Source organism: Pogona vitticeps, chromosome 5, assembly GCF_051106095.1.
Source record: "Pogona vitticeps strain Pit_001003342236 chromosome 5, PviZW2.1, whole genome shotgun sequence".
In the NCBI taxonomy this organism is placed as follows: Eukaryota; Metazoa; Chordata; class Lepidosauria; order Squamata; family Agamidae; genus Pogona; species Pogona vitticeps.
The window spans coordinates 48,829,145-48,856,363 of record NC_135787.1 but is presented as its reverse complement, the minus strand read 5'-3'; the positions used below and the strand labels follow the sequence as shown (position 1 = coordinate 48,856,363).

Genomic DNA, 27,219 nt, shown 5'->3' with positions numbered 1-27,219 from the left:
CATATCAGATCATGCATTTGGTGAACACAGGAAAAGCCTACACTTTCTTAAATAGAGGTCACACCTAATTGGATTCTGGCCATTATTTTTGTCCTGTAGTCCTACTTTTCTGCTTTCTTTAACCTTCATCAGTTGTCATTTCCATCACTGCTGCTTTCTTAAATTATTGATATTTCTCTACCAATTTTCATTCTTCCTAAAAAAATACACATACTGTACATACATACAACATTTATATTATATTTACGGTGCCCAGAGCAGTCGAATGACTAGATGGGCGGGATATAAATATAACAAATAAAAAATAAATAAATAAATATAATAAATTTATATTGAACATACAGAACTATAAAAACCACCTTTGCCTGACACTTTTTGCCCATTGGAAACCATTGTTTCTCAACATTCTGTCCTAACAGTTGCCTTTTAGTCTTTGCTGAAAAATCTTGAGCATGTTGAATCATAGCAGCCTGCAGGTCATTGTTTTGCTTTCTTTATTTGTTGGGACGTTGTTATTGGGATTTTGATAGATTTCAGTCTTCACAGTTTTAAATGGCTCTATTGATATCCCATCTATTCCTGGTGGTTTATTTCTTCCTAGCACTTTGAGAGCAGCTTTCACTTTACTTTATTATACCACAGGTTCTTCATAAAAATACTCTCATTTGCAACTATTTTAATCTTTTTTATATATACTTCCTCTTGCTCTTCCCCTACTGTTTCCCAGAAATCACATGACATACAAGGAATTACACTCCAGCCTGACCCTGATCCATGCCCAGTCTGGACATATTCAGTCCATCAGTAGGGCTATTACTTTGGGGGTCTGGGCTAAAACAATTGCCTGACAGACAGAAGAGTTACTTTAAGGAAGATCTAATACAATCAGACAACTGATTGCCCCCTAAACCTAAAATAATGTTTGTATCTAGAATTCTGGAGTGGACACCCTCTTGTGTAATCCCCGCACTACTTCCCCTCTAAAGGTACTGGGACTCTGTACATGGGTTTGATGTGAAGCTTGGGTGATTCCGTAAGTGGGGATCTGGAAGGAAAATGAGTAGAAACACATTTGTCCATTTGTGCCAGGTATTCTGACTCTTATGCCAATCCGAATGTTATCCATCACTTGAAGTTTCTACATGTACTCAATTGTCTGTTTTTGAAGCTTGGCTTTTGATGATGACCAATGAAATGAAATCCAAACAAACTGGCAAAGCAAAAATGCCGAGAGGATAGAACCTCTACTAACTTCTGCTACCCTTCAACTATTAAAATGCTGGTTGCTATGCTTGCCTGTTCTTGGTCACAGACCATTAAAGAATAATGGCTATGTACTAGTATTGCCTATATTCAATAACTGTATTGCCACAGATTACATTATGCCAAATACTGACAGAGTCAAATTGTGAAAAATCCAATAATTGTTGTGTTTAAAAAGAACAAGGTGAAAGTTAAATGTACACCTAATACTTGCATCAGTGGTATAGCAACAAACTCTGAAGTGCAGGTAGTCTTTATTACAGTCCTCATAGCCACATACCCCAAAGAGTGGTAAAAATGCGGGCAATTCTGATTATCCATGTCAACCAGCTGGTTTAAAAAGCAGGTATTTCCAAAATCCTAATGGGTCTTAACTGTCCATTCAAAACCAAACCACTCCAGCACCTGAAACACTATGCATTATAACAAGAATAGTTCAGAATAATGTATTGTTGATAAGTAGATCGATAGGAATCTCTTTTCCTTCCAGCTACCATGATTATTGCACCTAACCTCCAAGCAAGCCCAGGATTTGGTGCGGAGGGAGGGGCAGATGATGTAATTGTCCCATCCCTTTACTTGCCACCCAAAGCCCCAAAGGAAACTTCTGAGAATAAATTTTGATCAGACTCATTCACTTGAAAAAGCGTCCTGCGAAACCTATGCACAAGCAGTGAAAATGAGATTAAACATGCTACATTGGATTAATCCAAATCTTCAAATATCCTTTCAGAGCTGGGGGTGGGGGGGAAGTCATTTAAGCATCACCTGATATAATGCTTCAATATTCTATGTTTCCTTTTCAAACACCTTGTAAAGGAAAATTAAAGCAGCATATACACAGCAGCCAAAGAAATACAGAACAGTGCAATCAATGAAATAATTACTTCATGTGAATTATTTGCTGAAGAAATCAATAAGTCGCTTGATCTTAATGACATTGTTTTAATTATACATCAAGTCAGAGCTGAAGAACAGAATAGAAAGTGACATGTGAATGAGGAACAATCTCAGCGCTGACATTATCAGCAAGGTGGAAAGACAGACCAGAATGTGATGCACTTGGATAACAAAGATAATACATGATCGTTTATTAACAGCATTAATGAGTCATGTAGTGTCCTATCATCAGTCAGGCAATGACCCTGGCAGAGATTAATGTGTCTTTACTTGACATCTGACTGTTTATGTGTGCATTTTCTTAACAGACTAGAATCACAAACCATCGTATTCAATGTATTAAGACTACTTGAAGCTAAGTAATCACAGAAAAGCAGCCCAAGGAAAAACATAGGGGACAAATTTTAGCTTGCTTCATCATATTGTCTATATAGCATAGGTTTATAGGGGATAGGGACAGGCTTTAGGATACTGTGATATGAGACCGTTCCATCAGGTCATCTGTTAAAGCAGCCGCCTCACAATCAGTTGCTCTTAATTATAGATAGCTGACCGAGTTCATTGAGCATATGTCATTTGAAGAGAGAGGAGATCTTGAAGCAAAAGCCAATGGATGCACACACCATTTGCAAAAGTGTGAATTATGTCATGCTACAGTCAGTGTTGGTTGTATTTGGCCATTTGAATACAACTCTGCAAGAGAGTAACCTGGATTCTGCTAAGCAGTATATAAAGCATATAGAAAACAACTTCCTTGTCAAAGACCATCACGATAGCAAAAGAGAGTTCTATAATCTCACTCTTCCAGGGCACAGAAAATGTCCACAGCATACTGGTGTTGACCGTGAGCTTCAGCAGTCTGAATCATATAACAGTTCTGGTGGGGGAAAGAACGCTATTAGGCCCTTGCAGTTCACACAACCCCTGTTCCTCAAATACATGCCAAAATACAGATGTTGTTGTCTGCCACAGGTGATGAAAACAGCACACACATTACAGCCTTTTACAAAATTAGCTGGGATGCTTCCTGGCTAAAATTTCCTTGTCATTTGTGATTAGATATGGCACCAGGTTGTGGGGGGAATGAACTTTCAGGATGTAGCTTATCAAAATCTTACTACAGTCGTGCCCTGCTGGACGATTAGTCCGTTTAACGATGAATCCAGTTAATGTTGATGTTTTTGCGATCGCAAAACAATGGTTTAATTTTTTTTGCACTGTGCGATGATTGGTTCTCTGCTCTGAGAACCGATTTTCGCTTTACGACGATCAGCAAACAGCTGATTGTCGGGTTTCAAAATGGCCACCGGCTGAAGAAAATGGCCCCCCGCTGTTTTTAGGACTGATTTTTCACACTACAGGCACTGAAAATGGCCACCCCTATGGAGGATCTTCACTGGACAAGCAGGTATTCAGCCCATTGGAACACATTAAACGGTTTTCAATGCATTTCAATGGGTTTTTTTAATTTCATTTGACAATGTTTTCACTCTACAGCAGTTTCGCTGGAATGAATTAACATCGTCAAGTGAGGCACCACTGTATACTAAAAAGATTCAAAAGAGCATTGAAGACCTGGCTGTTCCGCCAGGCTTTCCCAGAGCACTAGGATCTTGCCCTCACTTTTTATCTTTTTTTTTTTTTTTTTTTGCTATTCTCTCCATCATCCTTTCCACCACCTTACTGCCATCTGTTTTAATTTCTGATTTGTTATGTATTAACTTATTTTTATCGTGTTTTTAATTTTTCTCCTTATATTCTTGCTAGCTGCCCAGCCTGGCTGCCAGATCGTGGAGGATATAAATTAAAATAATAAATAAATACATAAAATAAACATGTTTCATCATGTGATTTTTGTGGAATAAAAACCTTTATACAGTCAAGTATGGGACAAGCCAGGATCGATCAGGTGGCTTTTATACAAAGAAATAAAAGATTAGCCTGGGAGATGAATCTTACTATTATATCTAATAAAATCACCCAGAAAATATCATTTAGATGAAAGACATTCAGTATGGAAAAATTCCAACAATCTATATCCTGAATGTGCAAAATTTCTTCAAACTGCAAATAATTGTTGCATATTGTTGATTCTCTTGAGGAATCAATTCCATTTCAAAGGAAACAAAGAATTTTCTTGTTTTTCTTGATCACTGAATTTTGGACTTTGATCCTCTGTCTTATGGATTCAGAGTAGATGTGAGGATGTATATAAAGTGCTTGCTGCCATCTTACTTTCAAAGTCTCTCTGAACCAAAGATAACACAAGAACAGTAGGGGGAAATGTACTGTGATGGAGGTCTCTCTTCCTTTCTTCTTAACTAATATTTTTGTTCCTTTGCTAGCTGCAGCCTGGGCAAAACTATCAGCTGTACAAAAAAATTGTTAGTCCATTGTGGGCCAAATAAATACTGCTCTTTGTGGATTTCAGTTAGAATCTGGGAGTAATTGCCATATCTGCTTTTCTAGTTTGTGATCCCATCCTCTCTGGAGGCTTGCCTCTGCTCCCTTGAGAAACTATAAAATCCATCTCCTGGCATTGCACCACTAAAAGACCCGAGGAAATGAGTAGGCTCTCCCTCACAAACCCATACCTTTCCCCAAAGCCCCACCTCTATGTCATCAGATGTCACCTTATCAGAGCAGAAAGAGCTGTCTTACCACAGCAGCTAATTTTAGTATCTCCCCCTCTTCCCTCTAGTCTGAGATGTGGTGTAAGATCCAGGATTCCCAACCTTTTCTGTAGCATGGAGCTGAGGAAAACCTGGCAGGGATGGGTTCTGTGTGGAATGGGACAAGGCTTTCCAAAGCAGTTGGCAGGCCTGAAGGAAAACATCCATAGGATGTCTTTGGCACATGAGCCCAAGGTCTCATGTGCCCAAGATTTAGAAATAACAGGGATGCTTGGCAGAAACTGATGGGGAAAGTTCTCATATCCTAAAATGAAGAACAGGCCTAAAATAATGGTCAAAGTCACACTGAATTTTCTTTTTCTACAGCAATGACTGTTAGCCATATTATTAACACACACATACAAATACTAACATTTTTTACAATGTAATAGGCAAGGAACATTGTTGTTTGGAATAGCACTAAGGGGACACCTCCTTGTCTTGTTTGCCTTTACACCTACATTTTGTAAAATCTTATGGATATTGATGTATTCTTATGAGAGGAATGTCTACATAATTTGAGCACTTGACAGTAATTGAAATGTATGCCCTTATTATCTGTTGGCTTTCCAGACAAAGAAATGCCTGCGTGTCTAGCATCTCCATGCATCATAGAAACAAGTTAATTATTTATAAAGTACAATGTCACTGGAGTTAAAATGAGCTGATTTCAGTAACAATTCTCCCCTTATTCTCCCATCACTAGCCCCTCTGATCTGTTGCAGAGGGGGTGTTGGGAGAAGGAGGATTTGACTCTCCCCTCTCCCGGATGGCATTCCAATGATGAACAGGGGAAAAAAAACATGTCAACTTGTCTATGCTAGAAGGACTCAATTTTGGTGTGATGCTTTGCAATAGATAGATCCAAAAGAAATAATACTGTTGTGTGAGGATGAGTGCATGTAATTGTCACAGAGTCCTAAAATGGGAAAACCACAGGTGCAGAAAGTGGTTTCCTAGTTCTGACTCAAATATGAAAGAGAGCCTGATAAATATGATCTGTTTCAGAGAAAAGAATCCATATTTGCAAATTTGCAAATGTTATAATTATCTACTTCTTTGAGGATGAAATCCTATACCCAACTGTGGGTGGCCCCCCATAGCCCTTTCCATGACAAGACCATGGGGTAGAGCTAACCCATGGAAACTTTTATTACATTCAAAATGGGCTTGGTCGATGGGGCTAGCCTGATTCTGCATCTTACTTATACCCTTAGTCCCAACTTAGTCCCTGGACCACTGTGTTTAATATATTTTAAGGTTGGTCATGGGAAGGGGAGTAGAAGCCCCTCTCCTCCACCAGTTCTAGCACCGCACACAGGTGCATCGGGCAAGGGATGCAGCAATAGGGGTGCTGGACAGAGACAAAGACTCACCCTTGAAGATGGGACGCCTGTGCCACTGCTCCGGCATAAATCTGAGGCCTGGGGTGGGTGCTCCTGGTCTCATATACCTGGAAGGCTTCTGCACCCTTTGTGTCAAAGGCTAGGTTGACACAGTTCACTCCAGGTTGATGGTACAGGGAAGATGGCACATGAATAGGTTCATACAGCAGCTCCATGGAATGCCCAGCCTGCCCATTGACCTCTCAGGGTGATGCTGGCCCTGGACTTGCCGCTGTCACTGTTGGGCCCATCACTGTTTCTCCAACTGCCTGGCTTTCCGGCATTTCACCTCATCCCTCTGAATCTGGGACACCTCTTGTGGAGGAGCCAGAAGGTTGACCCAGTCTCCAGCCCAGGGGTCATGACTCCTGATGGTCTCTCAGCCCTCCGTTGGGGTCAGGGTCATCTCCTCTGCCTAGTAGGCATCCCAATCCACTACATTGGTTCTCTTTATTCAGTATCCTCACCATTGCCATGCCTGAGCTGCCCCAGGTGTTGCCACACTCTGACCATTGGGCAAACTGTGCATGATCAGCATCAAGCAACCATATGCAGAGAGACCAGTTTTGAGCCATTAGGCTCTCGCCATTGCCACACCAATCCAAATTAAAACTCCGTAGGACTTCTGAATAGAAAAGCATAGGACTGTACCTCAAGTTGCATTTTTGGCTCCCTCAAGAAAAGATCGGATGTGTCATTAAGCACATTGCATATCTTCAGTAGACAGTTATTTTTTGCCCCTTGCCATCTAAAAACAAATAAACCACTTGTCTGAGCAAAAACAAAGCAGGCTAAGCAACAAAAGGGAATTAATTCATCAAGTTGAACTCCTCAATCAGCAGTAAATCCTAAAGATTAATCAAAATAAATACAGATTATTGTGTACTGCAAACGGAGATCAGTACTAATCGAAATGAATTTTGATGACTTAAAAGCAAGTGATTCAAACCATATGCTGCAGGGAAAGTCTCAAGCAAAGTGACAGGGATGTTTGATTGAGATCTCGGAACTGGAGAACATAAATGCCATTAAATAAACGGCATAAATAAATGCCATTTCAACATGAAGCATTTCCATGAACCATTGCAATGTGATCCTCAAAACACATTAAGGGACCTCTTCTAAGCTCATCCATTCCCAGTAATATATTGCTTTTAAATGCAGTAATTCCAATGCCCTTGAACAAAGTAGAGCAAAATCAATCGTAGTTGTACATGTGGTCTAAAGAACAGTGAAGGAGGATCTCCCATACACACATCTTCCTAGAGAAAGAAGTCATAACAATACACCTTGCTTTACATCTCAGTTTGTCATGAGCAAGTAGCAGATGTGGTGGGATACCTCCTATCAGAGATGACTTGTGAAAAAGGAATTCGTTTACAAACATACCAGGGCACAGCTCCAAAATTTGGGTGATAGGTGCCCTTCTGTTCTGGTCCATAACTCACCTCTGACAACACACACTGATTCTGGAAAAGCAGGCTCTACGGCATTAACTGGGGAAAAAAGATGTATAGTAGGACCCCCATGGACAGGATTGGTTGCAAGCTCCTCCCCACATGGATGCTGAAAAACATGGATTATAGCAAATGCTATTTTAAGAGCAGACACTATAATAGCATGGTCTCTGGCTCCGTCTAGTGGCCAGTTCTGGTAATGACATTATGGAAATATATTTCTCTAGTAAAAGCATTACATAGTGTGGTGTCTGGGCCCCTCTCGTAGCCATCTTTGGTAACTTCATTTTTAGAAATATATGTATATTTCTGGATTTTAAAAAAATCTCATATTTTCAGATTGTGAATAAGTGAATTAGCAGATACTGATTCCACCAATAAGGGGATCCTACTGCATATTGTCAATTATAAAGCAATCAGTTGCCAGTTTAGATGCAAAAAACTGGCTTATTTCAATTACAGAAATTGCAAAAAGTAGTCATCTTAATATTCAACTTGAATTGGAAATTGGTGGAATATATAACTTAGATCCCATGAATTAATAAAACAACAACATTGTTATATTAATTTCAATGATACAGCTAACTATCTCTGGACTACTTGATAATAACAATTTGATGTTATTTGCCTTATACACCTTTATTACTCACTGGTTTCCTACACAATTGTATTATTATATGCTTCCCTATTTCACAAGCAATGAGGTATCTCGGGGCACTGTTACAATGCTATGGCACATTCATATTCATATTTAACTGAAGATGTCCCATTATGCTCAGTGGGATTTACTTCCTAGTAGAAGTGGCTTAATACTGCAGCTTTGGAGCACAATTCTAAGTTGAACTGAAGTGCAGAAGTAAATCTACTGAGTTCAGTTAGCCTTTCTCCCAGCTAAATGAATATGGGAATACACTCAGTTTCAAGCTACATCACCTTCAATACAATTTAATTGTTAGGGCTCCATCATAAGGACCCCGTGATTTGTGGCCTTTTGAGCTACTTGCCATTCTCTGTGAGAGAGCTCCATTCTAAGCACTTCACCAAACAACAAATCCCATGAATCTGTAGGATGGAGCCATGACAGTGAAATTGAAATAAGATGCGGCATGTGTCATTCAGCAGTTTTGGAGTACAAATCCAATAATTCTCCATTGTGGCCAAGTTAGACCTAGCTCTGCTCAACCTTCCTGTTCAAAAAGAAAGCTGCCCTGGTGCTAGCTGCAAGCCAATAGAGAATTGTGGGATTTGTAGTCTAAAAAAATTCTTAATGGTACATTTCTATGTCAGACTCTAGTCATTGTCAGGGAATTCCCTATTCAGTATATCATGGAAAACCATTAAAACAATGTTTATGTTGTTCTGCCATGCCCTAAAATCTAACCAGGCATCACCTTCAGGCAAAGCTATGGTGATATACCAATTTATATTTATTTTTATTTATTTATTTATTTTATTTCTATCCCACCCATCTGATCAAATTAGACCACTCTAGGCGGCTTACAATAAAAACAGCAATAAATTTTAAAAACTTTACACCTAAGACAAAAATAAAAATAAAGACAGAATAAAAGAAGAAATCGTCAAGAGTTTGTTGTTGGGAAGGCCTGCCTATACATCAGTGTTTTTAGTTGTTTCTTAAAAATGCCCAGCGAGGGAGCTGCGCGAATCTCAGGGGGTAAGTTGTTCCAAAGGCGAGGAGCCACCGCCGAGAAGGCCCGATTTCTGGTCTTTTCTTTTCGGGCCTCTCTCGGCGTTAGGCTCCTCAACCTCACCTCCTGGCTCGCGCGAGTGACACGGGTAGATCTTGGTGGGAGAAGGCGTTCCGCCAAGTATCGAGGTCCTAAACCGTTTAGGGCTTTATAGGTGAGCATTAACACTTTGAAATCAATGCGGAATCGGATGGGCAGCCAATGCAGAGCGGCCAGAATGGGCGAGATGTGTTGGCATCTTCTCACACCACTGAGTAATCTGGCCGCTGCATTCTGCACCACCTGTAACTTCCGCAGCAGCCTCAAAGGTAGCCCCACGTAGAGCGCATTACAGTGGTCTAATCTTGAGACTACGAGCGCATGCACCAGAGTGGTGAGAGACCCCACATCAAGGTAGGGCCGCAGCTGGGCTATCCGCCTAAGATGGAAAAAAGCGGAACGGACCACGGACGCCACCTGGGTTTCCATAGTAAGCGCCGGGTCCAGATGGATCCCCAATTCACAGTAAAACAATAGTAAAGAATCAGGAGAACTCACAAGTTGAATAATTCTCCCCCTTTTCACTCATATTTTGCCTTTTATTTTTCCTGATTTGTTAATGCTGCCTTGAATATGCATAGAGATAAGAGTATGCATAGAGATAAATAAAGAACAATGGAAGCTGCCACAAACAAGCCATGGAAATGTAATCTGTACTTTTTATTGCCCACTCTTTAAACCAACCCACTATATGACCAGAATGTTAAAAATGTCTAATTTAACTGTTACAAGAAAAAACAAATTACTTCTAGTCTCATCTGTCAAAGACTGAAAGTTGAAAGCTATATATGTCCACATGCAAGTATTAATCGATGCATCTTAATTAATGTACATTTTTTTAAAAAAGATCTTGTATTAGCTATCTCTAACCCAGTCTAAACAGAGAAATAGGAAAGGCTACCAATTAGGAGTAAAATGCAGTTAGCATTTAAATATAAGGTACAGCTAACAAATCCAAACTCTTCTTTATTCCTCAGGTGGTCTGGAAGCCTAAAATATAATCAGGATGATTACTTTCACATTATGGGTGGCATGGGGCTAACCTGTTTCAGAATTATCACAACAATCACACACACATACACACACACACACACACACAAAGATACAGACAGAGAGAGAGAGAGATTAATCAAAACTTAAGTCAGACATAAGGATTTAAGAATGTGAACTGACTAGGCTGAGTTGACAATAAGCCGTCTAAAGCTGTGCTGAATCCAAACCCCTCATAGCCGAGGAAAGTGGGTTAGAAATGTCCTGACCTTGACATAACTTTGTTCTAGCATAGTGCTTGTGTTCCCAGGATACAGTAGTTATATCTGTGGGAGTTTTATTTACAACCTCACATGCTATCTGTAGTTTGAATGACTGGGAGGCACTTTTCTGGACTGGGTAGAGTTCTATCCTTTTCTTTCGTCAGTTGGTGGCAGTTGTTTTGTTGTTGTTGATCTATTCAGTTGGTTGCTAGTATATGTGCAGTAAAAGAAGCAGTATGCACAAGTCTGTAATTTCAAGCAAATATAATTAAAGAAATACTTTTACACTTTCTCTTACAAATGTCTCAGAGTAAAGTTATCCAGACTTTAAGTGTCAGTTAATGAGAAAGTGGTGGACTCTGAGGCACTTGTAGCTATTCACCTCTGTGGATCTCTATACTTTTACCGTGTATCAAAAAAGATAATTTTACCAGAAATTCAAAACTATTAAACAACATCCAGCAGAATATGGCTTCTCTCTTCCCCTTTTGGATCTTTAGCCAAAATAAGCAGTCTGTTGCCAGTAGATTTTTTTCAGCAGATCTCTGAGATCAGCCAGCAGAAAGAGGTTCTACTGACACAAGAGCATTTCTGCTGTCATAAGGGGACTTCTGCTGGCAGAAGAGATATTTCCACCTACTCCAAACCTTCAACAGTCAGCCTATCTTTGAAACTGGCTGCAGTTTCTTGGATGTCTATTTGAAAATAGGTTCCACTTTTGAGTAAACATGGATTTTTCATGGTTGTTTTTTTGTTTGTTTGTTTGTTTGTTTGGGCTGTTTGGTGGTGTTCTGGAGGTTTTTCTTCCTTATCCCATACTTACAAATACTCAACATCCCACACACTACACCAGAACACAGAGAGAGTTCTAGCTCCTGTCCTCTGAAGTTACTGGCCACAGAGACTGGCAAAACATTAGGAAGGAAAACCTCCTGAACACAGCCAAACAGCCTGAAAAACCTACAACAACCATCGGATCCTGGCTGTGAAAGCCTTCAAGCACAGAGTGCTGTCCTCTGAAGATGCCGGCCACAGAGACTGGCGAAACGTTAGGAAGAATAACCTTCGGAACTCGGCCAAAGAGCCCGAAAAACCCACAACAACCTTCAAGTACACATTGATTTTTAAATTGGGGGGGGAAACGCTTTTGTCTAGAAGCAAGAAATCCCACATCTCTAATATTCTTTCTTCTTCATCTTGTGCAGATAGCCTATATAACTGCGAATGAGAAATTTTGTGAGCAGTCTTTCCATCCTTGTATAAGAAAGATTTGGTTCTAATTTTATAAGCTCAGGGTTCAACCATCTGGTACACTTGCAACTGGGTAGATCAGAACTTGTCAAGTCTATATAACAGGTCTAATTACTTTAAAAAATTGAGCAGCAGAAGAAAAAACTACCATATTTTCCATCTATAAGACGCTACCTGAAATATTACATTAAAAATTGAGGGGCATATTTTATACAGAAATAATGAGGGACATGGTGGCGCTGTGGGCTAAACTGCAGAAGCCTGTGCTACAGGGTTAGAAAAGCAGCAGTCGTAAGATCGAATCCACGTGACAGAGTGAGGTCCCGTCACTTTGTCCCAGCTCCTCGCCAACCTAGCAGTTCGAAAGCATGCAAATGCGAGTAGATAAATAGGTACCACCTTGGTGGGAAGGTAAAATGGCGTTCCCTAGTCATGCTGGCCACGTGACAACGGAAACTGTCTTCAGACAAGTGCTGGCTCTACGGCTTGAAAAACGGGATGAGCACCGCCCCCCTAGAGTTGGAGATGACTGGACTAAAAATGTCAAGAGGAACCTTTACCTTTAACCTGAGATAGCTAAGGAGAGAACAAAACAGCACATACCATGCCTCTGTAAACAGACTTTGGTCATGAGGCTTAGATTCCTACAGTCAGGAGTCTTAGCTTCCTCCAATCATAAGCGTTATAGAACTGATGTCAGCTGATCTTGAACAAACCAATTGGAACACACCTCCTTGGAGTCTGCAGGTTCAAATTCAACAGTGACTCAAAATGTCCGATGTTTTGAGCCTAGAGGCTGAATCCTCAAAGCTTAGGTTTTCTTAATTTGGGGGTTAGAAAATTGAGGGGGTTTCTTGTAAATGGGGGCATGTTATAAATGGAAAAATATGGTAATTTAGTTTAGGGTAACATGAATGTGTAAAGCTTTTGGTTCATTAAATTAAATATTAAGTTAAACATTGGCCAGAATCGTCTTGGTGACTTATGTATAAGGCAAATTATATTACTCACACCAGTGAACTGCAACAAGGTAGCTGTTCCGTTATGAGGCACATGCCTTTTGCTCAATTAAGTGCATGCCTGATAACACAATTGGCACCACGTTAGTTACCAACCTATCTCCATGGTGAGTTATGTAATTCAAGTTACACACATGTAAATCACAAGCAGGATTATGGCCATTAAGTTTTATTAGCCAGTTTTAAAGGATGCCTTAGGAGAAAATAGCATCTGTTACAATTCCTTCTGTTGTTTACTCTATCAAATTGGCTTTTTTCCCCTGCTTGGCTTCTTTTTAACCTAGGACTTTTTTGATGTCTTGGACAACAAATCCTACAATTTATCTGTTGGCTGAGGATGGTAGCATTTGTCATCCAAGACATATGGAAAATGCCAAGCTGGAGAATACTGCCCTGAAGCATGGATCTAACTACCAATTCAAGTAAGCTTTGTTGCTGACCTGCATCTCTTTTCTCTTCTTCATCTCAGCAACATTTATGCTGTTTATTAGCCCTTGAAACATCTTGGACTGTTTCTCTAGAATGAAAAAAAAAAGTTAATGGAAATTACTCATTCTTCCAGTTACAGAATACTGATCCAATGGAATACTGAAGTGAAAGAGAATGGAGAACTGGCTACAAAGATCAGCCAATATAACAGAGGTGGAGAATTCTCAATCAAAAATACTTTGAGTGCCTCTGTATACATGTGGAACATCTCTCCAAAGAGAAATAAAGAAATATCTCTACCTCCCTTGCATTAAGATGACTCTGCCTGTAAAAACTGAGTGATAAATTCTTCATATCCCCTCATCTGTTCCCCTCCCTTCCAACTGAAGCTCTTGACTCATCTATTATTCTTTCTCTCATTCCCCTCATCTTCCCAGGTTGTCTCTTTCATACATTAGCATCCACACTGGCATATAGATATGGAATACGGATTGCTTATGGCATGGTATGGAGCAATAAAAAGACCATGTCTGCAAGCGTTTCTACTCAGTTTGAGTCATGCTTCCCCTTTAAGAGTTGTTGCACACCTTTCTGGCCCAGCAGTAGGACATTCATGCTTTTTGGCATGTTTGTTAGCTTCCAGCAGCCTCAGTTCCCAATGGTCATGATGGCTGCAGATTCCAAGGGAAAGAGAGAGACAAACTGAAGGGAAAATGAGGAAAGGGAAGCAAGGAGGGAGGCAAGGGAGAAAACAGAACAACACTGACAGAGGGAGACAGGAGCAATTTTAAAAAAATTACTTCCCCTGACTTTCTGTACATGATCAGGGGAAGCACTAGATTGACAACAGATCGGGCTACAATGGGCTGCTTGCTGTTCAGCTGAGAGGAGCACATCAAATGACACATCAATCCTGCCCCTGACCTTAACAGACTCTTTGTAGCCTGATCCAACCCACACACAAAATGGCCAGCCTGGACAGACCCATAGTCAACTTCATACTGAAGGCTTTCATTGCTGTTGCTACCAGAACCCCTTCTCCTTCTGCTGGTCATAGCTCATATTCTTTGCTACTGGTTACAGCCCCAACAGATAGTTACTATTATTAACGCTACTAAAGTTGAGGGTAAATATTAAACTAATTAGGATCTAACTACATTAAATCACCATGTTAATTACTAAATTGGCATGATTAAATAAAGAATTAGTTTATTCTAAGCTTTAAGATAGAGTTTGTGTCAGTGTAACAATCTTCTGTGCAGTTGTTGAAACTTCAAACAATATGAGCAAGACACTTCAAAGGGAGTGAGCCAGCACATGGATGATTCCACACAATTTATTTATTTATTTATTTATTTATTTATTTATTTGTTTGTTTGTTTGTTTGCTTGTTTGTTTGGCTTTTACCCCACCCATCAAGATTCAAATGAATATACTCTGGGCAGCTTACAGTCCAAGCAATATAAAACAAGAATTAAAACAGATAATATCCAAACAACAACAACAAAAGTAAGCAAAGTCCAAGATGGGAAAACACAGGGAACTAAGTGATGGGAGGGGGAGCAGACGCTCTGCCAAGTATCAAGGTCCTCAACCATTAGGGCTTTATATGAAAGCATTAATACCTTGAGGTCAATGCGTAAACGAATGGGCAACCAATGTAAGGCCACCAGAGTGGGGGAAATGTGATGATATTTTTTCACCCCAGTTAATAGTCTGGCAGCCATGTTCTGGACCATTTGTAGAGGGAGCTTCCCAAACCAGTGAGAGGAGAGGCACCTACCCTCAAGACCTTCGTCATGTCTGGGTTCAACTTCAGTCCATTCTCCTACATCCATTACAGTACAGCCCCCAGGCAACACTCAAGGCATCCACTGCTGTTGAAAAAAAGTAAATGTAGAGCTGCATGTCATCAGCATACTGATGACAGGAAGCACCACATCCCTAGGTGACCCCTCCCAGCAGCCTCATACAGTAGTGCTTCACATAGCGACGATAATCCGTACAGCAAAAATAGCTGCAAAGCGATTTCGTCACTATGCGATATTAAAAAGCCCATAGGAATGCATTGAAACCCCTTCAATGCATTCCTATGGGCTTAAAACGCATCTTAAAGCAAAAATCCTCCATACGGCGGCCATTTTCGCTACCTGGTAAGCGAGGAATCCATCCCAGAAAACAGCGGGCGGCCATTTTTTTACCCGCCGGCCATTTTGGAACCGCCTATCAGCTGTTAAAAATCATCGCTATGCGATGATCGGTAAGTGAAACAGGGTACCGATCATCGCAAAGCGATTTTTTCCTATTTAAAACATCACAATGCGATCGCAAAAAGTTCATCAGTATGCGATTTCATCGTTAAACGGGGTGCCCGTTAAGCGAGGCACCACTGTATAGATATTAAACAGCATTGGAGAGATCATTGAGCCCTGCGGCATGCCACAATTGAGGAGCCACAGGGCCAATACACTCTCTCCAAGCTGAACTCGCTGGAAACAGTCCCCCAAGAAGGACCGGAGCCAGGCAAGAGCCAGGCCACCAATCCCCAACTCAGAAAGCTGTCCCAGGAGTATACTGTGGTCGACGGTATCAAAGGCAGCTGAGAAATCAAGGAGAACCAATAAGGACATTTTGCCCCTATCAGCCTCCCTCAGTAGGTCATCAAACAGGGTGACCAATGCTTTTATCATACCATGATGTGGCCTGAAGCCCAACTGGAACAGTTCCAGGGCATTGGTTTCATCCAAGAGATCATGAAGCTGATCGGCCCCCACCCTCTCTAAAACATTGCTAAGGAAGGAAACATTGGCAACAGGCCTATAATTGCTAATGTTGTCCGCCGCCAAGCTCGGTTTCTTCCTAATGGGCCTAATGAGTGTCTCCTCCTGGAGAGACCCATTAATTATTGCAGTGGCCCATTCAGTTATCACAGGCCTGGCCACTTTGATTAGCCAGGCCGGGCAAGGGTCAGGGGAGGAGGTGGTGGCACAATAGCTATCAAGTACCTTGTCAACCTCAAGTTACATCACCGGATGAAAGTGAGTAATTCTCATCAGACAAGACTGTGTGCTGGATGTCTCGGCTTGATCTACTAGTTTCAAATAGGGGGTTAGGTTCCTTTCTAAATGAAAGCTAGTGCAGATCTTGAAGAATACAAGAAATTTTTCTGAGATCTCTAGAGTTTGGTATTAATATGGCTAAAATCTAATCAGTAAACCTAAACTTTTGTCTGAATATATAAGCAACCATTACCATGGGAAGGGGAGTGATAATAACTTCTTCAGTGGCTCAAGGGGGCATTTTTTTTCAAAAAGGTTAAGAGCCACTGTTCTACAGGATATAGAAAAATGTTGCTTGCTTTACTCTGGGAATCAGTAAAATCTCTTAGAACTTCAGAATGGGCTACAAAACATAGGGAATAGTTCTGTTTATGAAATTACTTAATCAGAGGACTGTAACATTTGCATTCCAAACCATTTATAGGAAAATTGTATTTCTTAGTTTTGGGGCTGAAAAAAGTCTGCACAATATTTGTATTTCTTTTCTGTGCCATAAAAATAATCCCCTGTCATTCTATTTGTTCTGTTAAGAAAGATGTATCAGATTTGTCTGACCTTCATTTAAAATCAGAAATGGGGATAGGAAAATAAGGTTGTACCAAATTCTTGATGGGAATCATCCACCTCCTAGTAGGATGACTCATTACTCAAATAGCACTTCAGGTAAAAAGAAACCATTCGTTGTTCTTACCTTTTACAGCACTACTAAAAAGAAGATATTGGGAGGAACAATAGAAAGGATGATTTTTGAATCCAGCCAAGATGCATTTCTATATCTAACAGAAAACCAATTATTAACACCATAAACATATCCATCACATTGACATGCCACCCCAAAAAACTCATTTGGGTGCCTTCTTGAAATACTTTCTCAAGCAGTGGCATTTAAATTGCTTGTGACACATTTGAAGGTAGGAAAGGGTGGAGGAATAGATAGCAAAAATCTTTTTCTTTGGTATGCAACAGCAATCAAGAATTTGCAGTTGCTATAAAACATGTCAGAATAATGGATGGCACTCTGAGTAAGGAAAATTAATTTAAACAAGTCGAGTAGAACCTCATACCTTTCTTCAGCTGGCAGAAAAATGTAAATATACTTATTTATTAGCCTCATGAATTAATTAATACAGTAATTAATTAATTAATACACGAAGTGTGCAATCCTATGCATCCTTACATTTTTTGGTTGCACCATTCAGGAATGTCACTTACCTCTGTATAATCACAAACAAATTCAGGTTGTAAATATTACAGATCTATCTTTCCACCTTGTTTCAAAGTCCACTCTAGTGATAACACCAGTCATATCAACTTCTCTGAAACTGCCAATGAGTTCTCAGTTAAATCATATTATTTGTCAGAATTATGTATGGATAATGAGCACACTTATTCTTTCTGTAGAAATATACTGTCTCAGGAAAACTGTTATATTGGGTCATAAGCATTTTTGAAAACTTACATTTTACCTATTTTGGTGATTAGTTCATCTCTAATTATTTTCAGTTTATTAAAAAAAACTATGGTAATTTAAAAAAAAACCCCTGTTTTCTGTACACCTGAATTAATAAATTAAAAAAAATAGTTACCAAGCCTTGTGGTGCAGTGGTTTAACTGCTGTACTGCAGCCATAACTGTGCTCACGACCCAGGGTTCAATCCCACATAGCTGGCTCAAGGTTGACTCAGCCTTCTATCCTTCTGAGGTTGGTAAAATGAGTTCCTAGTTTGCTGGGGAGGCAATGTGTAGCCTGCATAATTAACTTTGAAACCACCCAGAGAGTACTTGAAGCACTATGGGGAGGTATATAAGCTGCACAGTTTCCTGTGCTTCCTAGGGTTGCAGAGTTTCTTCTCTCATTCTTTTAGGAAATATCAAGGAATTGGAAAATACCTCTCTTTGTTTTGCAGAAAGAAGATATTTCTGGCAAAATCAATTGATCAATTTTTATGTAAGTTGCATATTTTACACCACTTACATAATGTTTGACCTATTTGGACAAACTACTCAGAACTACAATTACTGATACCTTCTTGTATGGATTTTTAAGCACCAGAAGCATTGGATGGGTTGTTCGTGTCCATTTCAATGCTCAGACAAGTCTTACTATATGTTTACTATGGGTGTGTGCTTTCCCCCATGCCATACAGTCAGTATATCCCATCTGCCCAAAGTTAACAATCATTTACTAACTTGACAACTTTTATTCAGTGTTTGAATTCTACCACTTAGCTGTGCACGTTCTTAAGATGTAATCAAATCAGTAGGAGATATATAAGAGAAATATTGTTGGACTGTATAGCCATGAGATATACCAGCTTTTCTCCTCACTGTACAATAAAAAAAGTGGAAGTCACTTTTGTTGTTGTTTAATCATTTAGTCGTGTCCGACTTTTCATGACCCCATGGACCACAGCACGACAGGCCCTCCTGTCTTCAACTGCCTCCCAGAGTTTGGTCAAAATCATGTTGGTAGCTTCGATGACACTGTCCAACCATCTTGTCCTCTGTCGTCCCCTTCTCCTCTTGCCCTCACACTTTCCTAACATCAGGGTCTTTTCCAGGGAATCTTCTTTTCTCATGAGATGGCCAAAGTACTGGAGCCTCAGCTTCAGGATCTGTCCTTCCAGTGAGCACTCAGGGTTGATTTACTTTAGAATGGATAGGTTTGTTCCCCTTGCAGTCCAGGGGACTCTCAAGAGTCTCCTCCAGCACCACAATTCAAAAGCATCAATTCTTTGGCGGTCAGCTTTCTTTATGGTCCAGCTCTCACTTCCATACATCGTTACAAGAAAAACCATAGCTTTGACTATGTGGACTTTTGTTGGCAAGGTGATGTCTCTGCTTTTTAAGATGCTGTCGAGGTTTGTCGTTGCTTTCTTCCCAAGAAGCATGTGTTTTTAATTTTGTGGCTGCAATCATATCATTCAGAATGTCTTCCAAATTTGCTAATTATAAGAAAAACTGTTTTGTTAGTTGGTTTTATACCAGGGAACCCTCATTTATCTTAGAACTGCAGAGCTGAACTATTATCCTTGAAGGCGAGAAAGAAATACTTCTGAAGTTTTCTTCCCACAAGGTGAGATTATGAGAATTTGATTACATTTTTTTCATGTTTCAGGATATTTTGGGTGAATGATTATTTTCTCCCCCCCCCCAAAAAAACAGAGATTTTTGCCTGAATATCACTACTTTTTTCTAATGCTGCAGCTGACAAAAACGGTGCTGGCCTTCTCACTCCTGTGTGGGACTGAAAAATTGTGCAGTGGTTGACTCCCCCACTTTCATTCTGGCATTATATTAGCTGTCATTCTGAACATGGTTAGGGAGGATCTTCTAGCTTGACTTTTCATCACTTTGCTCACAAAAACTTGAATGACTGTGTTGTTACTCACATTAGACCCCAGATGAAAACAGTGCAGCTATCTTCAGAGAAAGCACTGAAATACTGAGCAACACAACAACATGGAGATGAATCCAGGTAATCCCTTCTAGGTAATGACTGAAGTACCAAATGATTGAAAGAGGGCTAATGTTGTCCCAGTCTTCAAAAAGGGCAAAAAGGAGGACCCAGGAAACTATAGACTAAGCAGTTTGGAATCAATCCCAGGGAAAATTCTGGAGCAGATTATAAAGTGGTCACTCTGAAAGCACCCTGAAAACAATCCAGTGATAACTGGTAACTGTAACAACCTCGTTATACCTCACAAAGGGGCCGTTACGTCACACTCAATCACTCTTTGTTTCCACAGCCACCAACCATTCCCTCAAATGAAGCTTCAGGCCAAAGTATGATTTCAAAATAAAAACTTAGGTTTATTGTGTACAAACAAAAGGAATGGTAAATCACTTGAATATAAATAATAAAGCAATCACTATAATAATATAACAATCACACATACTCTCACAGACCCTCACTATATAGCACAGTTCTTATCTCTCAGTATCTCCACGCCCTAACCGTCCCTATCTCAAAGCCCTATCTGGCCCTATCTCAAAGCCCTATCTGAAACCCTCACACCATTCACTCCCCTTATATACAGTACAACAGCTCCACCCCTTATGTCCCACCCTCCGTCACGCCATTGGTAGATGACACACAGCTTCAGCAGTGACGGGCAGGTGATGTCATAGCTGTATGTAACAGTAACCAATATGGATTTGTCAAGAACAAATCCTGCCAGAGTAATCTTATCTCATTTTTTCATCCATTAACTTTCCTGGTAGACAGCAGGAATGCTGTAGACATAATAAATCCTGACTTCAGCAAAGCCTTTGACAAAGTGTCCCATAATATTCTAATTAGCAAACTAATTAGATATGGGGATGGATAGAACAAGTGTCAGGTGGATACATATTTGGTTACAGAACCATACTCAGAGAGTGCTTATCAATGGCTCCTTCTCAGAGTGGGAGAAGATAACAAGCAGGGTACCAGAATGCTCAGTCATGGGTCCAGTGCTGTCATTTTAATTAATGACTTAGGCAAAGAGATGCAGAGAATGCTTATCAAAGTGGGGGTGGGATAGCAAATGCCCTAGAAAACAAAATAAAATTCAAAATGATCTTGATAGGATCAGGAACTGGGCTGGAAACAACAGAATGAAATTTAACAAGGGTAAATGCAAAATGTTACACCTAGGGGGAAAGGAGGAAAAGGCTAAATACACAGTTACAAGATGGGGAATAACTGACTTAGTAATAGAGATGGGTGCAAACCAAACTATGAACCAGAAAAATTGACAAACTGAGCTGGTTCATGGCCCATTTCATGACCCCATTCATGAGCCCATTTTGTAAAAGCAAAATGAAGTGCCAAACTTTTTTCTAATTTGTGCTTTGGCAAAACAAGATGGCCTGTTCACCCCCTTCCAACTGCCCCTGTTGCCTCCACCTACCTGGTCCTGTTGCCTCCCCCGCCTCTGCCATGAGCTATCTGTGCCATTTTCAGAGGCAGCAGGGGAAGTCAGGCCTGTTGCCTCTGTTCGTGTGCCCATGTATCAGTTGATAGGCAGGCACATATGCAGAGGCAGTGGGCCTGGTTTGCCTGCCAGAAGCTTGCCATTGCCATTGGCACCAACAGCCCCTGACAGCAGCAGAGGAGGCAGAGGTGACATGACCAGGTGGCAGGACCAGGTAAGACAGGCCCCCCCAGCATGAACCCGAAAAATGAATCACGATCCGGTTCATTTTTCAGGGGAGTTGTGATTGTTCATAGATAGCCACAAACTATCATGAACCACACCAGTTTTCTGGTTCATGCCCATCTCTATTCAGGAATACTACGGGTGGGTATCTTGGAATTGTTGTAGATTACAAACTGAATATGACCCAACAGTACAACTCAAAAAAAATCTATGCTATTTTAGGCTGTCTTAACAGATATAGACTCCAAATGGCATGAAGTATTAGCTCTCCTCTATTTGACACTGATTAGGCCTTATCTTGAGTATTGTGTCCTGTTCTGAAAAGCTGGAACAAGTTCAGAAGACAGCAACAAGGATGATCAGGGAACTGAAAACCAAGCCCTATGAAGAAAGACTGGCAAAACTGCGCATGTTTAGTCATGAGAAAAGAAGACTGGGGGGAGAACCTATATGACATCACTTTTCAAATACTTGAAAGGTAGATATACAGAGGAGGGGCAGGATCTGCTGTCGATCAACCCAGAGTGCAGGATATGTAATAATGGGCTCATGTTAGAAGAAGTTAGATTTTGACTGAATATTAGGAAAAATGTCTTAAATGTTAGAACAGTATGACAACCAATATGGAACCAATTACCTCAGGATATGGTGAGCACTCCAACACTGGAGGCATCCAAGAGAAAGTTAGACAATCATCTCTCAAATATACTTTGATTTGGATCCCTGCACTGAGCAAGGGGAAGGCCTCTTCCAACTCCATTATTCAACGATTCTACATTCAGAACATCAGTTTGTATAATTCCTGAACAAAGCTATTTTGTGTAGAAACCCTTTAGGTCACAAAGAAGAAAATTAATATGTGCTACATCCTTTTGCCCCTGTAAATATTTCGGACTTCACAGTATCACGTTACCTCTTAGATGTGAGGTACAGCTTAGAGGAAGAAACTGAAATGGTCATATAGTTGAAAACTATGTTTCCATCTTCCTTGCATCCCTTTAGTTTCTCATCCTCTTTTAATTACGCTGGACAATGTTTCCTCTTGCATTCTATAACTTTTCTTCTTTCAGATAACTGTAGTACTCAAAAAGGACAAGTTCAGCTTGGAGGAGTGTGAGGGGGATGCTTTTGCTGTTACACGGACCTCCACTCACCCCAGAAGATGGGCAGGATGCTCAAGACTGGAGAGGGTTAAACCTTTCAGATATTGTTGAACCAGAACTCCCATAACCCCTGCAAATTGGTCATATTGGCCAAAGCTGATGGGAGTTGTAGCCCAGCAGAACCTGGAGGAGGATCACACGCACACAAGCCCTTCCCTAGTTGCTGGTTATACAATGCACCTGTCTATGAAAGAAGCAGTCTATACAAAAATATTGCACAGTTTATGGACAGCTAGCTTATGAACAAATTGCAGATGTGCATATCTGAATCATTCAGCAGTTGGATGGTGCTGGCAGTTCTCTTACCTGATGCTTCGAAGAAGAAAAACCAGACCTATACAGTATCACTTATTGGATTGCACTGCATTGTAGTGTCAGGTGGTTGTAAGTGCTGCAAGCTGGCACACAACGTAACACTGTATGATTTCCTCTACCTCAACTGGAATTACCTGCACTATATGCTAAAACTTGACAGCACATTGTCGTTTGAAACTTTGAAACCTTTTTCATCACACAGCTCTGGAAATCTCCCAAAATGACAAACATAATAACCAAGCATCCTTGACTTCAAAGGATTTCGCTAGTCTGATTTAACAGAAAATTTATATTTCCATCTGTATATGGTCTGTGATGGGAGGAGTGGCAAACCTTGTTTGGTAAACTTTAAGAATTCAGGCAGTTAATAACTAGCATAGCGACATACTGCTCCTTTTGTACATAGGGTAATAATCTATGCTTACAGCTCACCCCCCAAAATGGCTCACATCATGAAAAGGGGCAAAAAGAACATTGACTTCCAGAAAGTCGGAATTTATATGCAAAGTTAGGAACATTTAAAAAAAAAATAACTAACAGAATTGCAGAAGCACAATATATCTCAGTCCAGTGGGACAAGTATAAACAGGTGGCATGTGGGGACTTCTGAGCCTGCTATTGTTTAATGGGCAATTTGAAGGCCCTGACCTCCTTCCTAATGGCTCTTTCCCTTTAAATCAGACTTTGGCTGCAGAACTTTTCAAAGAGAAGACATTTGCAGAAAAAAGGTCCAATTTCAGACAGAAGATTGTCCTCTGTAAAAGAAAAAGGAAAAAGACTATTTACATGGCTGACATGAAAGTTCGTAGCAGATTTTATCTAGAACTTGTTCAAAGCATTTACTTGCCTGAAGCAAAAGATAACATTCTGTCCCTTTACCGATCTACATATAGAGGTTGACTTGAATTAATTATACTTCAGCACTGATAAAGATACCGCACCCACCATCACCACATATAAGTGAAGAAGGCTGACAGGGGTAAAAAAAATAAGAGATTTGTTTGAAAAATGGTGGTAGAGAAGAATTTTGCAGATACCCTGGACTGTCAGAAAAATAAATAAGTAGTTCCTAGAACAAATCAAACCTGAACTATCTCTGGAGGCAAAAATGACAAAACTGAGGCTGTCCTGCTTTGAGCTCATCATGTGAAAGCCAAGATTCTCTGGAAAAGATAGTAATGCTAGGAGAAATTGAAGGCAGCATGAAAAGAGGAAGACCAAATAGAAGATGAATTGACTCCACAAAGGAAGCCACAGTCCTGTGTTTATGAGAGAGCTGTCTTAGGAAAACTGTTATATTGAGTCCCACAAGCATTTTTGAAGGCTTACATTTTAAATATTTGGTCTTAGTTCCTCTTTAATTATTTTCAATTTTTTAAAATTATGGTAATTAAAAATCTGTCTTCTGTGCACCTGTATTAATTTAAAAAAATGAGTCTGCAAGGCTCAGGTTCTTCCCACAAGGAGCCTTGTGGTGCAGTGGTTTAACTGCTGTACTCCAGCCAAAACTGTGCTCACAACCTGGGGTTCAATCCCACATAGCCAGCTCAAGGTTGACTCAACCTTCTATCCTTCAGAGGTTGGTAAAATGAGTGCCCAGCTCGCTGGGGGGGGGGGGTGCAATGTGTAGCCTGCATAATTAACTTCTAAGCCACCCAGAGAGTGCTCGAAGCGCTATGGGGCGGTATATAAGCAGCACGCTCTGCTTTGCTTCCCAGGGTTGCAGAATTTCTTCTCTCATTCTTTTAAGAAATATCAAGGAATTGGAAGATGTTTCTCTTTGTTTTGCAGAAGGAAAATCAGATGATGAATTTTTATGTAAGGTGCATATTTTACACCACTTACATACTGTAACCTTAGTAGGGCTGTTTAAGGCAGGTCATTTTGGAGATCACTCATTCATCGGATCACCACAAACCAGAGGCACCTTGTCGGCACCTAACAACAAAAGCAACAGCTTTGAGTAGGGTGTGTTTATCAAAAGTAAACTTTGAGCAGTATAATAACATTCAGGGGGCAAATTTACAAGGAACACCTTGTAGTATAAAGGACCCATCTCTTTAACTCCCTCTGATTCTCAAGAGAGTATGATTTCCTTCCGAGTTCCAGGAAAAACTAGGAGAGAATGATCTGGTTTGTACAGCAAGTCCAAGGTGTTAAGTTGCTGTTAAGTGCTTTGTTTAATTATGCCTTGGGTGTTTTGAAGAAATAATTTTTTACCATAAGTTGTTCAGTAGATAAAGGCTTCCTTTTCCCAGCATTTACATGTATGCACTCTTATGCTTAGGGGAAAAATTAGGGAAATGCCCAGAAGATCGACCACTTTATTCTTTGCTGATAATGCATAGGACATGCTGGGTTTTGTTTGAACTCTTCCCAGGCACTTATCTTGTGCTCCAAAGGGAGTGGGGTAGCTAATAGAATGATGCCATACTGTTTATTTGGAATGGAATGTAAGCTTTTAAAATACATCAGTGTGCTCATATTATAACCAAGGCAGACAGATTGGTTTGTGGTCTAATTTCTTTAATTTACAAAGTATCACTTCAACTTAATGTTTTGTTTGAAAATTAAGTATTTTCCCCTGAATTACTGAATTTACCCCAGTTCAATATCATTATAACAATTGTGTGGCAGTTTTCCCCCTGTGCATATTATGTCTAGGATAAGATTTAAATCCTCTTGAAAGAAAGAAATTATCTGGGCCACAAAAGAATGTTATCAGGAAAGGAGAAGGTATCAGAATACGGAAAAGAAGCATTTAGCAGGAAAGTAGCACCATGCTTCCATTCATCTAGCTGACTTTCATGTTGTCGGGTGACATGCATTATTTATTTTCCCAGATGCAGCAATATAATGTTTTTATGGCCTGTTACAGTTCAGAACGGGTAGACTGTTCTTTCCATTGCAAAGAAATAATTGCAACTTGAGGTGTTATTTCTTCTAAGATCTCAAGACACAATCATATTGCCTTCTCTGTGTGTGAATATATGTCACTATTACATTGTTCTTCTTTCCGAGTTGTTTGACATTTATCAGGTAGATATTTCCCTGAGTGCTGAAGGAAGGTATGTCATGACTCACCTTGGTTAATCACATTACAGGTCATTAAAGCAAGACAAAGCAATGATATGTTGACTGTTTTATACACAAGGTCTACTGCAGAGATCAACACACTACAAAAGAGAGCACAATTTATCAGCCAACATTATTTCAAGCCATGTTTTCACATGATACCTTGAAAGACAGAAGGGAAGATGAATCAACATGTTTAATGTTATTTTCAGTCATTTAAAGATATAGCTATTAGGCAAAGTGTGACATTCTAACAGGTGGCGCACTGTGACCACTGAAAAGTACCAACGCATCCCTTGTTTGATTTATTATTATACTGTAGTTCATTTATCTTTTTTTTCAACAATAGATATAATAAGCTGTTGGGAATCTCCACTCATCTGTTCTCTTACCTTACCAAGAAGTACAGCTCTCACCATTTCATCAAACATTCCAGAAAGCAACCCAGCTAACTATGAAAATAAAAACTGAAAATATCGAAAAGGTTCATAATTTTCTGATGTTGCTATTCACCTATCCGAATAGAAACTTTTAAAGCAAAATGCAAATTCTGCTTGCAGTTCAGTGCCTAGCTAGATTATACAGTTGGAATATCATTAGAAGCAGAATCTCCTTAAGAAGAAAAAACTGCTTATTCTAATACGGGCTTGCATCCATCTGTATTACAGAATTTAACCTGCCTTAGCATAGCTTCATATGCATAGCTGATGTCACAGTCATGTCACACTAAAAGCTTTGTATATCTGAGGGAATATTGTCATAAGTGGAAGAAATAGGTAATGTGTGATCAGACCTTCTGAATTCTATTGTACTGTGTTCTTCACCATCTCATAAGCATTCTCAAGCAAACTCAGACAAGCTATCAATTTTCAAATGCTATTTACCATAAATTTTAGTTGTTAAATGCTAATCATGTGCAGTCAAGTCAATTCTGACTTATGGCAAACCTTTATTAGATAATACATATAACTGCACAGAGATATAGGGATGTTGTGGCACTGTGGGCTAAACCGCAGAAGCCTGTGCTGCAGGGTCAGAAGACCAGCAGTCGTAAGATTGAATCCACGCAACAGAGTGAACTCCCAT

At 40.0% G+C, this 27,219-nt stretch overlaps 1 long non-coding RNA gene across 2 annotated transcripts; it reads right to left on the bottom strand.

Moving 5' to 3' along the window:
- Nucleotides 1–230: 230 nt before the first annotated feature.
- Nucleotides 231–27,213, bottom strand: LOC144583221 (uncharacterized). 2 transcript variants are annotated; one of them, XR_013536887.1, is made up of 5 exons: nt 15,161–27,213; nt 13,389–13,465; nt 7,669–7,786; nt 6,872–6,968; nt 231–3,040 (listed from the first exon to the last, which is right to left on the bottom strand). It is a non-coding gene; the product is annotated as an uncharacterized LOC144583221 (long non-coding RNA). The 2 variants fall into 2 exon arrangements; XR_013536888.1 differs by lacking the exon at nt 6,872–6,968.
- Between the last annotated feature and the right edge of the window lie 6 nt (nt 27,214–27,219).